Below are 17,383 nucleotides of genomic sequence, written 5' to 3'. Positions count from 1 at the left end.
CTCCAACCTTGAAGTAGATGAAGACCACACCACCACTTTGTTAGGTACACCTTGCTACTGTAGCTAATAAAGTGGGTAGTGAGTGTTTGTCTTTAGGGTGTCAGTAAAAAGGACAGCAAATTATTTATTTTCTCTTTCACATCTTCCTAGAATAGACTCAAGTTTTCTGGCGAAAGTGTACTGCTCCATGGATGTACTGTAGGCTAACACAGGGACACATTGAACATAAACTAATTAAAAATGGTTACAGCCATCTTGTGGTATTTGTTCATAACCACAGTGTTGGACTGTTTCTTGAATGCTGTGGCCAAATATGGAGTTCTTTCAAGGGTCAGGACAGACCGTGGCGGGGAGAACAATGTCTGCCTAATGATGAAAGTCTTCAGAGGGTCTGGAAGAGGGTCAATGGAGACTGGGGGGTAAACGTCTACCACGACTTCTTCACTTTCAGAGGTCAAAGGAAGTAAGCTTTCTTTCTGAAGAGTATTTCTTCCCACTGCTCTATGTTAAATGAGAATGACTGCTTGACTTTGAGTAAAATAAAGTGCTTTGCATCTAAATCTTCAGCCAGGTCATGGCAGTGTTAATCCGCTCGGGGTCCCTGGGGTAAAATGAGATATTGGGCAGTTTTCATTTGAACTTTCTACTAAAGAAATAATCCGTATGAAAACTGCCCCTTCCAGTTTATCCACAGTAACTGGGACACTGTTTATCCTGTACAACCGATTTGACCTTTATGTGAAAGCAGTGACAAATGCAGTGACATTAAGAATAAATTAAACATAAAATCATGAAGCTGACACCACAGGGTTTTGTTTTTATGTATTTGTCTTTTATTTATTTTTCCTGATTGAAATGTATTGTAAGGTCATAATTTGTCATTCATCACATTACATGGCATGATGCACCAGGTCTACTACACCCATTTACAGGAGGAATACACGGAAACATACACAAGGTTTTACAATGGGGAAACAGGAAGTTTAGCTCATTGCACTTACAACAGTGAATGGAACACTTTGTAATCATTTTTAGGCTCTTGACCTTTTTCTGTATTTTATTTTCACCATCTTTTCATCACTCAGTTGAGTTATTTCATTTATTTTTTTTAACTTTTTTTTTTCACCATCTCACCCTCTTCATCTCCATCTCCCAAAAAATTATCCATCCACCCCAAAAATTACATGGAAGCCAGAATATTTTTCCCTTTTTTGTTTTTGATGTCATCTCATTTTACAAACACAACATGTATAGAAACTCTGCACAGACCAATATGTTTTTATTCCTTTTTTTAAATATCCGATTACAACTTTTTAATGAGTTTTAAACAGTCCGCACGAGCCAGCCACATACGTATACAATGCAAGTTTTTGTCATTATTCAAATCAACAAGTGCTCTTGTTTGTGATGTAGGTTGTTGCACAAATTTGGGCAGGGAGGGTCAGGCTTGCATACGCTCCAGCTTGTGTTGCTGTGTAGTGTGCAAAGGCCTCTCTCATGCCTGTGTGCATGTGTGTGTGTGTGTGTGTGTGTGTGTGTGTGTGTTGTGGTATGTTTGCATGTTTGAGATTTACAGAACATGTCCTTCATGGCATTTACATTGTTGTTGTTTGTTCAAAGCGGACTCTGCTTCTCATCTGGTATTTACACTGGAAAAAGATGGCCCGTGAGGTGGGAGGTCAAAGAGGTTCAAAAGGTCAAGGGATGGATGGGGGTGGGGGTGGGGGGGGGGGGGGTCGGGTTGGGAGGGGTGGGGGAGGTGTCCAGGTCATGCACTTGTAATTTTACTTTGATGATTCATTACAGGTGAAAGATGAATAAACGATCCCTGATGGTTTTACAGTGAAAGATTAACTTTTCTGTCTGTTTCAGCATTCTCTCTCTTTATACAACCTCTCACCTATGAAACATCTATTTTTTTCCCTATATTTATATATATATTTTTGTGTGTTTTAAAATCTTTCCCCGGTCCTGCTATACGCCGTCCGACACGACCGACAGCAAGAGCAGTGGTGACAGTTACTACACTACGTACTGTACAAGCACTTGTATGCTACCTTTTTGGTTAAGAACGCAAACACACACAGTCCGAGTTTCCCAAAAGCATTCTAAGCTGCATTTTTTAAACTCTTTGTGGCGCTTTTTATTTAACCTTTTCATGGCTGTACAGTCAGAAAAACACCAAATTATGATACCGGATCAGTGCTGCAAAGGGTCAAACATCAGATTCTCTGACTGTGTGTCAATGCAACCTTATTGCTGAGACTAGAGTTTTTTTTTTAACACAGATCTGATGGAAGCAACCTCTCTTGGCTACATGTCTGGAAATTTGACCCTATTGCAAACTTATAAACACAAGAGTTTTGCTCCAAAAACAAAATTTAAAAAAAGAATATTTGTGTGAATTTTAGCTCCTATGTACATTTTTCACTCATGAGAACTAGTTTTCATGTTTTTTTGGGGCTCAAAGAAGCTTTTTTCCCGAGCAGATCTGAATTCTAATTAGTTAACATCTTGATTTGGAACACAACTCTATGTTTAGTCTTTTATTATTGTCTAGATTTGTGCTTCAAACACCTCTGAAAAACCAGGCTGCGGCTTGGTGATTTTGCCCACTTGGGATTGCTGTGGTCTGACCTTGCGCTCCTGGATATAGACAGACACCATGCAGAGTATAGACAGAGACCACGACTGGCTGGAGGGCAGTAACAGGATGGCTTTCTTCAGTGACCAGTATTGGAGTATAAAAGCCCTTGCTGCTATGCATATTTAAGTCACCTTTAGTGGCTGTGTTCACACAGGAGCAAAAAATTTAACTTTTCTTTTTTTACACATTTTGACACGGATGTTATTTGTCTCCATTGCTGAGTCTTTAAAATATTACTGAATCCCTTTAGTTAACAGCAGCCACGGTCACATCGTGTGTCATAATGTGTTAAAAATCTAATTTATTGTACCTGCGTAAATGCACCCATTATATTTTCTATTGTCTATTGAACATCTCAGTTGCAATGCTGCATTTAGTGTGTGCTTTCCTGAGGCAAAAGTGATTGAGGAACATTTTATTGAACATTTTATTTTTTTACAAACTTCCAAAAACATACGACATACAATAGAGGAAGTTGGTATTAATTTGGGTAACTTTAAACTCTCTCTCATATTATTTGTTCTACTTTAACACTAATTTTACGCTTCCGTGGTGAAGTCACTGATCTGGTGGCAGTGTTTGTCGGGGCCACGGACAGATCCAAACAGAACCAGAATGACTCTAATTTAACTTTATAGAGGACTAAAAAGCTGTAATGTTGAACAGAAAGTGGGCCCGAGGGAAACCTATGGAAGTACATTTTAAAACATTTTGAAAAACAATCAATCAATTGACAGCACTTTACCAGAAAATGACATTTTTAACATCCACCGATTATATTTTCTGTGATAAAATAACCATATCTTTCTGTATCCGCAGACTCACAAACATGACGTCAATGAAAAAGATTTTTCAGATTCGGATTATTGTGGTTGTGCATAAAACTCGCGATAGATAACATCTGCATAAACATAATTTCTCACGATTTCAAACCTAAATCTCTCTTCTTTCTTTGCTCCCAGCCAGCTTCTCATCCCCTCTCAGTATGATAAAAATAAATTCTTACATAGATAAATCATCTCATAAATGTTTCACAAAAAATATCTTCTTTTACACAGTTTCAGTGACTTGAAATAAACTGTATGAGTTGTAAAGGAGTTGGGAGTTAAGGGTCAATGTTTTTATAAACCACCTCTTCTTAAACCTGTATTTTCATAAATACGTTCTATAGTCTATAACTGCCTTTTCACAGCATGCTGAAACTCAAAAATACAGGTGGTAAATTTGCATACTTTACTTTTTTTCTGTATTTAGCTTATAAATCTTAAGTGTGTTGTGGCAGTGCACCTTTAATCACACACACACACACACACACACACACACACACACACACACACACACACACACACACACACACACACCAGTTAATTCTATTTAGGAATGCTTTGTAATAGTACTTCACGAGTATCTTTAGTTAAATATAATCAATAAATTGTATATTATTATAACATGTATGTGTGTGTATATAGTGTGTCTGTGTGTGTGTGTATTTGAACTGGCTTTGTATTTCACCTAAATATTCTTTAAATACTTCTCTCTCTGAAAAACAGCAACAAGTGCACACAATCAGGTCGCCGATCAGTAGGAATATTGGGCCTTTGTCATTAAAATAAATAGATAAATAAATAAAAATAAATACAGAATTATTATAAAGAGGAGCTTTTCTTCTTCACCCCTGAGAGGAAACAAACCACATTTGGGAATATATTGAAATATTTATATTTATATATTTATAGTCTATCTTTATGTTTGTCTATATACTGAACGTAAATCTCTGGACATCTTTCCCCTGCATGAAGCGAAACAAAACAAGATGTTCCGATGCTTCTTATAACTGCCCATTTAGACTCATTTAAATTGGCATTTTTATTCTCAGAGTGCAGAGTAGTATTTTTAGCTTTTCAGTTGAGAGTGGCAGCAACACTGTAGTATCCTCACTCATCTTCTTAACTTCAGTGCCATTTCCTAGCTGTGAACGCATCTTTTGAGAGTCCCTTTGGTGGAGACTCCCAGTAGGGGAGGACTGGGGATCCTGAACCAGAAGCCAGGTTAACACAACTAATAGAAAGACCCTTCTTATCATTTCTTAACTCACTGGTGACCTATATTATACACAGATAAATTCACAGAATCTCCATATTATTTTTGATTCATGTGGGATGCCAAAACAAATCAGTCTTGCTATTAGAATGACCCAGGTGTGATAAACAATGATTGTGTGACTTTTCCCATTCGTGTATTTTCACTTCCCTTTTCTTTCTCGTGTTTCTGTTGTTGTTTTTTTCCAAATATGATTCATTGCATAGAAGGACTGGAGATGAGAGGTCGCCTCTTCTGCCCACCATATTTGTTGTGGTTGAACTCGTGTTTGTTTTTCTTTTCTTTTTCCACATTGGATTGATGGTCGTTAAATACACGCATACAGACCCCCACACACATACATACAAACATTAGGAACAGAACAATATAGAGGTGACTTTGAGGTTTTTCTGCACCGGGCGGCATGCGAAGGTTCCCAGCGAGCGTTCACACAGACAATATACAGCAGAAGTTGGTTGGTTTGTTGGTTTTGCTGAAGGCCTCGCAATGTTTGGCCCGACAGAGAACGTTTTGAGTACCGAACCGCAGATCCCACAATGCACTGCAGGAGCAACAGCAGGGAGAACACTGACCTGAGAAGTTTCCATGACAACTGACAGTCTGAGAGAGAGGTTTTCGGGGGTTGGGTTACAGGTCTGGACGCCACCACGATAGAAAATGAAAAGTAAAAAAAGGCGAGTGACTTCGTGACACAACCAAGTGTTTTTTTTGGTTCCTCAGTCACATGAGTGCTGATCCCCCCCTCCCCCCTTTTTTTCTTTTCAACACAATTTTTCGAGTGTGCTTTCACGTGTGCTGTGCACATTTGACAAAGTGAAGACACATGCATGTATAAGGAGCTTGGCGTGGCTCCCAATAAACATCCATCTTGGAGGGTCAGAAGAATCACATTGAAACCCAAACCCCCACAGGTGACAAAGTCTAGTCCAGTTCTGCCGCGATGTGTGACTGGTCTGCTTTCAGTGCCTCTCTGCTGCCCTGCAGTGCGCTCAGATCAGACTCCAGCTGGCTAATACAAGCAGCGTATCACTCCGATCCACTGACTGGCTGATTGCAGACATGATGTCTCTGTTGGTTGGAGGAGAAGATCTGGGTGGTACCAAACTCTTGTTTACAGGTGAGCTCCTGCTCTCTGATGTATTAGTACAGCAGTAGTACTATGTTAGAGTACGTTTCATGGTACTTTTGAGTCAGACTCGAGCGGTACATCAGTGGTAAGTAAGACAGATGGAGGCAACACGTTTCTATTCCACCAACGTTTAAAATGACACAAGATTGTGCTCTTTACTCTCTTACCTCTTACTCTATTGCTTTTATAAGTATTGATAATAAATCAAAGTCAGAAAACTGACAGGGGGCATGATGAAGGTACAAAACATAAATTAAGTAAAATAATATCACAAACAATTATCAAAAACAAAGTTAATTTAAAAAATATAAATTAATCTCACTGTGGCCAGTGTTCCAGCTAATATCACTACATAAAAAAAGGTGCGATGAAAATATGTGTTTACAGGGTGTACTAAAAAAATGCCAGTTTTACTTCAAAATAAAATATTTAAGAATGATTAAGGCGATATTGGTAACCTGCAACATAAAAACCAGGCAAATAACAAAACTAAATTGGAAAAAAATCAAAAGAGAACACAAGAAATTGTAACCACCGACAACAACATGAGAAATATCTGAGAGCCAAATGTTGTGGAGCAGTTGGAGAAACCCCATCACCACAAGCACTGCAGGTAAATGTTGTCTTAATGGCTTTGTAATGGCTGAAAAACAACCCGACCACCAACGTCTTCACTCCAAATCCATTTTTTTTTCCTTAAAAAAAACAAAAGGTTCCTCTTATTCCCGTGGCCCAATTCCTGTGTGTTGCTCCGGAAATCTCTCTTCTTTTGTTATTGTTTACGTCGTCTAGCTAAGATGTGTTTCCCAGTGTCTTTATGGCCTCTTTTAAGTAATGATGAACAGTGTAAGGTCTTGGATATAAAGTTCCATGCATTCCAAATTCCTACATTTTTTTTAATCCACTATACACTTCTTTAAAGACATGGCAAGTTGAGGATCGTTGGGTGGGGATTCGAAATAAAGAAGAATCAGCATTCAAGAAACGCAGAGAGGTGAGGAAGAGGGGGCAAAAGGTTTTATCAGTTCCAATCTGGAATGTAGATAGAAACAAACCGTGGAAAGAAACCAACACACTGGTTCTCTGTGTGTCGGCTACAGCGTTAGCACTTGTCTTATTCATTCAAAGTGACATTTCCATTAATTTCCTTCCCAATAGGTGATGTAACAAGAGGTCTTTAGTACCAGAAAAACCTGCAGTATCCCAGCAGTTATTAGTTATTCCACTCTTCTTCTTTTTTTTTTTTTTACTTTAAGGAGAAACAGAAAAGAGGAGAGAGGATGGTTTGTTTTTCCTAGTTTGAGCACAGGACTATGAATCCAAGGATCGTAGCATGCCACCATGCCTGTGGAAAAAAGCTACCATTTCCTGTCAGTGGGAAAAAGCAGCTCTCATATAGATGGTGCAGTCATCAGCATATTGGAGTAGAATTGCACCAGTTCCTTCTGTTGAAGCTGTAGTGTTGAATCCATGTGGAGGGCTGAGGCGGTACATGGCTTCCAAAGGTTCTACTCGTCTTCGATGGCTGCGTAGATCTCCAGTGATGAAAGCAGAGCTCCCTCTACTGGCATGGAGGAAGAGCAGCAAAAACTTTTAAACTTCGCTGTTGCTTTTTGGCTGCCAGTTGCTCTTTTTGTAATCAAGATGCGTCTAACTGCTACAGGTTGGTTATATGGCTCCACAGGAGTTAGGTGGAGACTAATTCTTTGGCTGGGGACGATGGATGGAGCATAGTCCTTCTAAAGATTGATGTTGGCTTGGCATGATCTGTGGAAAGAAAAAAAAGGTGATTTAGTCAAAACTGTTGAAGACGACACCTCTGCATGTTTAATATTCTAAAAAAACACACCAGTAGATTATATTAATTATAGTTATAAAGATTTGCATGATTGTTTTATATTCAAGCAAAACAGGAGGTAAGTTTTGTGGAGTGATGACACTCCATAGTATATTGGAGGGTCCTTTTTTAATGGCAAAAAGGGAGTCTCCATACTAAAATGAAGGTGATTGCTGGAGAAAGTTGTAATGCTGTAAAAATGAAGATGGCCACTAGATGGTGGATAAGCCCAGGAAATGCACTGCTGATTTGCAGTATATTGTACATCAAGGCTTTCAGTCATTGTGAAATATTTATCATTAATAAGTTAAAAGCAACTGCTCTATTTAAATCAAGTTTTGGCAACTTGTTTGCTCTTGAGTTTTCCCTTAAATATAAAATGATCATCCTGAGTTAAAAATGGAGATGATAATGTCTTGTGTCCTCTTTATCCATTGTGATTACTTTTATTTGTACCAGTATTTGTAACATTTGTTTCAAAATGGTTATACAAATGTGTGTTAAAAGTTTTGTTCACCAGTGCATGCACAGCACAGTAAAGGTTCAGGAAAGGTTTGTTGCTATTGTCAGAATGAAGCATGTCGAACTGACAAAGCTCCTTGTTGATTAAAAATGTTTTCTGTTGAATAAAAACATCAATGTCATATCCCACTGTAGGGTAAATGATGGCAAAAGAGCGAAATGTTATTCTATTCAAGAAAAGTGTGTGAAAATCCAAATAAAAGGGATCCAGTTTTTGTTTTTTTAAATCTGTTTTATCCACATTTTTAGTGAGTATTCCCAACATGAACCAGCTGTACCAGGCAGCAGAAGAGCCGGCCGGAGATATTCCTAACATCCCTAGACACATGTCAGCCTGTGCTGACACAGCACCTGTCCAGACAATGGGTGAAGTCACACGAGGGAAGTCACTTATATAATGTTGCACTTCAAATTAGCTTCAACTTGTGAAGTAAAGGCCTTTCACTGTGCAAACTAGTTATGCTCAGTGTTCTTGTATTCGTTTGAGAATGATTTATTCCACTAACTGGGACCTGCATGCTATTTCTTTTTCATTCTTGCATTTGGTCATAAACCTTCTCCTTGCTTTCAGGCTAACAGGGCAAACAGAATCAGAGAGCAGCTCAGTTATATATAGTTTGCAATAATTCACCCCAATGCAAAACACCTGTGTACCCCAGATATTAGTATCACCTGTGGCCTCCAGTGTCTTCATGATTGATTTCAACCCTATGTCCTGCAAATTACATTTAAATGCAAATATATAATATATAAGTTCATTAAGGTTTAGCATTTATTGCCAATGCAGGAAGTAGAGAAAATTAATTTAAGCAGTCTGTTGCACTAAACCTGTAAAACTTGCTGGTAAACACACTTAGTTTGTAATTTTTATGTGATGAATTCTTGAATATTTATACACTACCAGTTAAACCCTTCTCATTCAATGTTTTTTTTTATTTATTATTTTCACATTGTAGATTAATACTGAAGACATCAAAACTATGAAAGAACACATACAGAATTATGCAGTAATTGATGACAGCTTTGCACCATGAGCTGTTGACCTGGAATGGTTTTCAGTTAACAGGGGCACCTTGTCAAGAGTTAATCAGTGGAATTTCTTGCCTTCTTAATGTGTTTGAGACCATCAATGAAAAGTTTAAAGGCTACTATGAAGAATCTAAAATACATTCTCAACACATTCCGGTTTGTCTAACACTTTTTTGTTTAATATATAATTCCATATTATGTGTTCCATCATAGTTCTGACCTTTTTTTTAAAAATATTAATCTACATTATAGAAAATATAATAAAAAATAAAGAAAACCATTAAATAAGAAGTTCTGACCAAACTTTTGACTGGTAGTGTATATTTGTAAATAATCATAAAAGACACATTATTAGGTTCTGTGCATGAGAGTGTGAGGAACCAATTGTATTTGTAGAGATTATTCTTATTCTTCGCAAACGATGTAGTAGTAGTAGTTGGGCAAACACAAGCCATGATGGGGTTAAAGTTCCTTTGATGTTCATGAAACTTGGTGGACTTGTAGCTCTCAGCTTAAAGAACATAGCAAATTCTTTGGATTTGGATTTTTTTCACCCAAATAGAAGTCAGTCAGATTTTATGCATCAATTTTCATTTTCTGAACAAATTTTTGATGGCTTTAGAATGCACAGAAACTCACAAAACTGTAGTCATATTCGAACAAGTAATTGCAATCAGTTCTTGGGTGTGGCATGTTGGATCCATCCATCCATCCATCCATCCATCCATCCATCCATCCATTATCCTTAACCATTTATCCAAATCGGATGGGGGGCTGGAGCCAATCCCAGCTGATATTGGGCAAGAGGTCGAGTACACCCTGGACAGGTTATGTTGGCTCTATGGCCCCCATAATGACTTTTAGACTTCAGATGTAAATTTGATGCCCTTGGAATACTCCAAAATGCCATCCGAACGTTGTGAGAATATACAGCAATTTGGTTAATATGTGTTTAGAGGGCTCGATAGCTCCCCTTAGTGCCTTAGGCCTTAGTTGGTGTATAAGTGACATACAAAGTGGTTCAAAATCTGCAACAAGTCATTTACAGCGGTAGACACTTTACCCTCCATGAACTTGTGTTTGTAGGTCCAGTATTCCCAAATGAATATACACTGTCTGCATGTTTTTAGAATCACTGCCTTCTGGTTTTCTCTCCTGCTGCGTCTGACTCAGTTTAACTGCTACAAACATGCTGTATATTTGCATGTGCCCAGCACCAGACCTAATCTGTTCCAGTGAGCACAGGCCCCCAAAGGGCTGGTACACCACAAACACTGACTCACTGTGCAGAGAGGTGGAGGGAGGGGGGAAAACACGATATGGCCAAAAGGACATGCAGTATGGCTACATACAGTGCTTTTGTATCCTTTTGGTCTGAGGTTGCTTCTCACGGTTTGAGCTGGGCCGCATAATTCCAGTTAAGGGATCTTTTTTAATGCCACAGAATATAATATTTAGACAGTAGTGTTTCCAATCTTCCAAACAGTTTGGAGAAGCCCCATTCTTTTCATTATGAAAATTTCCCGATATTTCACTAATACTTTTGTGCTAAACAGGAGGAAATTCCTGCTGTCATATTACAAAATCTCTGGGAAAGTCTCCGTAGAAGAGTGGAGTCTTTTCTAACAACATTTTAATATCAGCTTGACTGTCATATTTGGGTTTGTGTAATGTTTCAGTGTCCAAATACTTGGCCATAAAGTGCACCATGCCAGACAGAATGGAGAAGAGGGAGAAAGACATATTTCTTCCTGGGCAGGAGGGATAAAAGTAGAAACGGCAGAGAGACAAAGCTAATGAGAAAGTACGATTCCTGACAGAGCGAGGAAAGACAGAAGAAAGTGAGAAAGCGAGAGCAAAAGAGAGCAAAAAAAGCAGTGATGTTTGACAGCAGAGGTAGAGTGTGGGAGGAGAGAGAGTCACATGAGGCAGTTAGTCAGCGCATGACTGCACAGCACACAGAAACACGCAGAGTCCAGGCTCGGTACATTATCTTTTATGGCACATATGCAACACTGTGCACTCTCTGAAATACAGCAGCAACATCAAGGCCTGCTCATCCCCCCATGGTGCATCAAAGCTTGAAACCCACTACACCCAGGCAAAAGACTGTACTTCCAAAGTAAAAAAAGAGAGCATGTAACAGATTTTTCTATCGCTGTTTTTTTTCCTTCATTTTTTACTGCCACATAATGGACATCTACAGCCTGTATCAGAGCCACCTGCTATGAAATAAGCTGATATTACTGCCCATAACTGTCTTCAATCGGACACAACCCTGCAAAATGTTATATTAGCTGCAGGTTTATGCTGTCTGCAGAACATTCATATTAACTTGCCTACAAATCTGCTGTTGGAAAGTAATGTAAGATTACCAAGGTAGTTAGGTAACTAATCTTACCAGTAAACTATGTGAGCAACCATGACTTCAAAAGTTCACCGTAATCACAAAAACATTCCAAGACATGTTTTTAGTGACATTAAAATTTAGAAAACATCTTCACCAACTTTACGACACAAGGCCACGATCTATGAAATATCTTCATCGATTTGACGACATTTAGTGCATTTATAAAACATCTTTCCCAATTCCACAACTCTTGCTGTGTTTAATGCGTGTAAATTAAGAACATCTTCATCAACTTGGCGTCACATGCTGCATTTAAAAAAATGTCTTCACCAATTTGACAACACATGCAGAGTTTAGAAAAACATTTTCACCAACTTGACAAGACTGGTCTCCCCTAAACATGTCAATTTGGCATTTTTATAGGCAGCAATATACAACTCATATTTGCAACGCTGTTGCGCTGGTCATACTTCCTGTTAATTTCCAGAAAATATTGAGAGGCTCCACGATCCGCCATTGCTGTAAAAAACTGGTTCATTGGAGTGAACAGAGATGACGCGATGCGACAGCTCTGGGTTGAGCAAACGGCAGACTTTCAACCAGGAGAACAGGGTTCATGTACCGTGTAAAAACAAAAGTAAATTACTTTTTACGTGACTTCCGTGGCTCACGGTTTGTGAGTCACATCTTTTTTAACGTTATTTCAGTTGGCTCACGTCACCCTCGTAACTACTTCCGACATTGATGTACATTTATTTACTGTTTAGTGTCTTTATAACGCCATACCAGGTAGTTTTTTGCCCTAAACGTAGGTCAGTTTTTTTATAGCCTAAATTCACAGAAACTGCAGCCTTTTTTACAACCCGGAACCGTATGTGTATGTATAATGACATGTTCTAATTTTAGAATGCTCTGTGATACCTTGAACCGTGAAATGCTCATTTCGAGCAAACACTCGAATTTGTCGTTATGGGTGGTATTGACAAACATCTTCACTAACTTGAAGACCCACAAAATTGTCAATTTGACAAAATTTGTGCAGCATAAAAAAAACGCTGCTGAGTCTCCACAGAAGAACAAAAAAACAAAAAACAAAAAAGTGATGCCCACAGCTTGGATTCGCTTGTTGTTATCATGATTTGTACTTTATGAGGTTATTGAAGTAAGCTATCCATCATTGGTATTCAGATATTATTATAGTTAGCAAAAGGCTAAAGGCGAATGTGTTGATGAAGATGTCTTGTAAATGCTGTACTGGTATTATAAAAACACACTTCTCTTCTGTATTACACCATTGAGTCTAACTGGTTTATATTTAGGTTGTGAAGTCTTCAGGTGTTTTTCACTGACTGCTGTGATGTTGTTATCTAAGCGAAGAAAAATAAGCCCCCAAACTATACCTTGAACAGTTTTAGATATTAAACGGAACCAATGTGCAATGACATCACAGTCAGAACAAAAGGAAAGAAATCAGGCGCTCTGAGAGACATTTCAGTTTGTTTGGCTCATTGTCTCACACTGAATGGTGATTAAAGACTTTAATGCCAGTTTAGTTTTACTTCTGAACTGCATTTTACTTCGATTTTTTGCTTCATCAAGAGACAAAATGAGCTACAAGCCTGATCCCGATCCTTTTTGTTTGATGCTTCATTGTCAATTTACCCTAATAGTTTAAAATCAGACAGCAGTTCATTCATCACCGGCAAGCTCCTGGAACAGGAATGACTTTTGCTGATTTATTTCTGGCCCGAGCTGACTGCAGGCTTTTAAACTTACAGAACCCAGATGCCAGTGATTTTCAGGAGCAGGCCACAATACAACAGCTGCAAAAACACAGAAGCAGCGACAAAACTGACTCCAGGCTGAGCTGCAGGAACAGGCAGCGCAAGCAGCTCGTCTCTTTGTGACATAAATTGAGATATGAAGATGGAGAATTACAGATGTACAAATGTCCCGAAGACAAAGCGAGTCAATTAAAAATGTGCTTTTGTTCTAAGATTTGTTTCTTAGGGGTTAGATTAATGTAGTTCTATTTTTTTTTAAAGGTGCCCAGTGGAGCTTTCCTGTAAAAAAACAAGTTATATTAATTTTCCTTAAAATACATTGTGTATATTTAAGAAATGTGTGGAATATGTTTTAATTCCTCCTTGAAAGCAGAGGGTTTTTTTTGGATTTTGAAACCACCATTGTTTACATCCAGGGCTTTAAATTGACACCTGGTAACCTACCAAATTCGGGTAAAAAATGTAATTTTTACATTAAAAGAAAAAGAAAAAGAAAAAACAAAGAGACAGAGTAGGAACAATCACAAGACATTCTCAGATACACAGAAAAAAAGGTAAAAGTAGTGGTAAGATAGAAAGCATTACATGAAAGCAAGTCTATAAAAGTAGCATCTCGTTCCAAAGTCGGAGCGCTCTGGTGGAGAAAGCCCAATCACCTTTGGTTTTTAGTTTTGACTTTGGAATATTCAGAAGGACGCCACCTGAGGATCTAAGTAAGGGGGTTGGCTCTTATGGAGTTAGTAATTATTTTAAATAGCTAGGAGCCAGACCTAAAAGAGCTTTAAAAGTGATCAGTAAAATCTTAAAATCAATCCTAAAAGGAACAGGGAGCCAGTGCCAGGAAACTAAAATCGGGGTGATGAAATGTCGTCTGTTAAAACTGGTAAGAAGCCGAGCTGCTGCTTGCCAAAATTTACTTTGGCGGGTAACATTTTTAAAGTTACTAGCCAATTTGGCTAATGATGAATGAAGAAAATAACACTGCGTCTGTTTTGGCCAACAGGCTGCAGAAACGATGAGACGTCAGTGTTGCCAGATTGTCTGTTTTCCGCCATGAAATTTGGGTGCTTTTGTGTGTGTTTTTGTGGGAAACGTAATGTTTATCTGGCAACACTGCTTGTAGAACTAAACCTACATTTCCCATTAACACTATGTCGTGACGTGTCATATGGCCATTGGCTATGTGACTAGCGTGCGTGATATTGATTACGAGCGAGCAATGATACAGAGAAGATGGCGCAAAACAAAACAAAAAGGGCGGAAAGTACTATTATTAGTCAAGTTAACGTAGTTAGGCAAAACAAACAAACGTGGAGATATTTACCTAGAGTGAAATAACAGAAGAGCAAAAGAGGGCGGCTGAAGACTCAGGGGACAATGGAGATGAAAGAGGAGGGGAAAAGAAGAAAACAAGGACTTCTAATTCGAAATGGCTGTCGGGCCGTGAGTGGTTATTTGACAAAGAAATTAATAATATGTACTGTAAAGATTGCCGGGTCTACACAAAAGACAGCTTTAAAACAGGGAAAAATTTGGAAAATCTGATTGGCTGCTAACTTTAAAAATCTACTAGCCATGTTGGCTGGTGATCAATAAGTTAATTTAAAGCCCTGTTTACATCCATGTTTACTAGCTTGCAGTCATCTTTGATCTGGGAAATAGTGACACCACTGGCAGGACTGTGTACTGCACCAGAAGGTAAAAAAAAAAAAACTTGACAGAGAACCTTTAATTTAGCTTAATAGTATGATAGTCTTTTTTTGATCCAAGCTACAGAAAAGATGTGTAACTAAAATAAGTCATATAGGATTTTAGAGGTGAAGTCTTAATTTAAAAGTAATCTTTTTCAGGTGTGCTGAGTCTTCCTGCAAGATCACATGATACGGATGATGCATAATAACCAGTGGTGGAAAAAGTATTCAGATCCCTTACTTAAGTAAAAGTACTAATACCACACTGTGAAATTACTCCACTACAAGTAAAACTCCTGCATTCAAAACAATATCAAAAGTACTTCTCATGCAGAATGGACCCACTCAGATTGTTTTATATATTCCAAATATGTTATTAGATTATTTGTTTTGATGCATTTATGCTAATTTTAACTACTTAATATACTGTTATAAGCTTTAATTTTTTTCCAAAAAAATTGCCTTATCACTTTAAATTCATAATGTTTTTTATGTTAAATTTCGACCTGATTATATTATTATTATTATTATTATTATTATATTATATTAAAAATAAATGTACTTAGTTCCACCACTGATAATAACCTACATACATCTACAAAAACATACTGTGAGTTTCCTTGGAGAGCTTTAGTGCCACATGATGCTCAAAAGGATGTTTTAATAGCTTATAACTCCGGCTTGACAATTATTAATTTGTTAATCACTGGCAGAGATGGTGCTATCAGACGGGAAGCTAACTTTCCAGTTTTTGCTGCAAGTCTCATTCAGTCAGTGTTACAAAGTATCAAAATGTAATTCTTCTCAAACACCTATTTATTTAGGATTTCTTACTTTGATGCCCCCTAGTGGCGGCATCAAGAAAGACACTGTCGCATACAGCAACACATGGGAAATATAATCCTTCTTCAACTAAACACAAACTAGAACTTTTTTAGAGTGTGCAAAATATAGGATGCTTTCGATAAAGTAAAATAAAAAGTGAATAAAATAATCTAAAAGTCACTTACTGTCTGTCCTGCCAGAGAGAGCAGCTTGTTCTCTCTGCCAGTGTGTGCTCAGGCCTGAGACATGAAGTATCCAGAGGGTTCCAGTCCTGGTTGGCTGCAAGAGGAAGCAGAGATGTTTTCTCTGATACAAAGCTGCAGAATATTGGAACAGACATAAAGTCCACTGTGTCTCAGTGTGCCCACAGAATATATAATGTTGAGTGCTGCATAAAGTTATATAGTTAATGAGAATAATTTAACATGTGATGAAGATATATGAAGATGCTTTCCTTAACATTTTTAATAAAGATATGTAAACATTTTCCATCCCCCATATTTATCACCAGAGAAGAAAACGTGTATTTAATCATGGGAACCAGTGGTGGAAAGTAACTAAGTACATTTACTCAAATACTGTATTTAAGTACAATTATGAGGTATTTGTACTTTACTTGAGCATTTTACATATCTTTATACTTCTCCTCCACTATATTTTGAGGCAAATATTGTACTTTTTACTCCATTACATTTAGCTGACAGCTTTATTTACTTTTCAGGTCGAGATTTAACATGAAAAACATGTTCAATTTAAATTGATTATGCATTTCTTTTAAATTAAACCTCATACGAGTATATTAAGGAGTTAAAATGAGCCCTGCCCTGTTGAAAATTAAACCACCACTTACATAAATTCATTAGTAATAATAATGTAATAATATATTGTAATAAATAAAACAATCTGAATGGGTCCATTCTGCATTACAAGTACTTTTACTTTTGATACTTTAAATACATTTTGATGCTGATACTTTTGTACTTTTACTTGAATGCAGGACTTTTACTTGTGTAGTAATTTCACAGTGTTGTATTAGTACTTTTACATGAGTAAAGGCTCTGAATACTTCATCCACCACTGATGGGAAGTGACAAGTAAAATATTTATATAAAAAAAGTGAAATAAAGTAAATAAAGAATTGAACTATTGTTAGTTTCTTTTTCTATGGTCCAACCCTACCCCCACATTAAAAATTGCCTAGAATTACCACTAAATTTAGAAGCACCAGAACATACTTTTCATTTTGGTCCCTTTAGTGTTATTGTGTGCACATTTTATAACACAATTATGGTAAATATCAGTCTAATTTGTCAAAAGCATTAGTGTCAAGGTCCAAGTCGTAATTACAACATGGAAAGTGGAAAATGTATTTTTCTCTGAAACATCTCACTTGAAGGGGAAGAATTGCCTGAAAAGCAAACAAACATGGATGCCTCATATCCACAAAAGGCTGTTGTTAAACGTAATTA

General features: G+C 37.6%; 1 protein-coding gene across 1 annotated transcript in view; it reads right to left on the bottom strand.

Annotated features, from left to right (window-relative positions):
* Positions 1-2,209: 2,209 nt before the first annotated feature.
* Positions 2,210-17,383, bottom strand: part of bsna (bassoon presynaptic cytomatrix protein a) — a 145,683-nt gene continuing 130,509 nt past the window's right edge. The window contains exons 15-16 of the mRNA XM_059333869.1: positions 16,100-16,193; positions 2,210-7,643 (exon numbers count right to left, since the gene is read on the bottom strand). The gene's annotated coding sequence lies outside the window, so the exon portion shown is untranslated. The remainder of the gene's footprint in view (positions 7,644-16,099; positions 16,194-17,383) is intronic.

This window comes from Centropristis striata, chromosome 5 (assembly GCF_030273125.1).
Source record: "Centropristis striata isolate RG_2023a ecotype Rhode Island chromosome 5, C.striata_1.0, whole genome shotgun sequence".
Taxonomy (NCBI): domain Eukaryota; kingdom Metazoa; phylum Chordata; class Actinopteri; order Perciformes; family Serranidae; genus Centropristis; species Centropristis striata.
This window is presented reverse-complemented; position numbering and strand designations above follow the sequence as displayed.